Source organism: Lupinus angustifolius, chromosome LG20 (genome assembly GCF_001865875.1).
Source record: "Lupinus angustifolius cultivar Tanjil chromosome LG20, LupAngTanjil_v1.0, whole genome shotgun sequence".
NCBI classification, from domain to species: Eukaryota; Viridiplantae; Streptophyta; class Magnoliopsida; order Fabales; family Fabaceae; genus Lupinus; species Lupinus angustifolius.
Window position 1 is genome coordinate 9,195,036 of NC_032028.1, and position 513 is coordinate 9,195,548.

Consider the following 513-nt stretch of genomic DNA (forward strand, 5'->3'; position numbering starts at 1 on the left):
GCTGAATACCCTGGACGGTCCCAGACCAAGCCACTTACGGTGAGAAAATCTCGCTCCGTGGTATCATGTATCCTTTTCTGGGCATCGCCCTAAAGCATACATCCTTCTCGGAATACTTTCTTTAAAATTAATTTCCGAGTTTGACTATTTAATTCCAACACCTTGAATACTTTACTTTTTAATTCAATTACGGTGTTATACCAAAGTAGTTTATATCACATACCCATACTAGGGTTATTACATACTCAACCAATCAATCCAAATAGCCAAACACAATTACTGTCTCTCGCCCAAGCGAGGACCCTTCGCTCAAGCGAAAATTCAATCAACAATACCATTTTAAAACTGGGCATCTCTCGCCCAAGCGAGAATTGTTTCTCGCCCAAGCGACGGACTTATCTCGCCCAAGCGAGAAAGACATGGACAAGATTCCAATTTTGCCCTTTTCGGCTAATAAAACGTATTTTCACATGGTTTTTCAAACACCTGCACCCAGAAAAGTTCCTAACAACA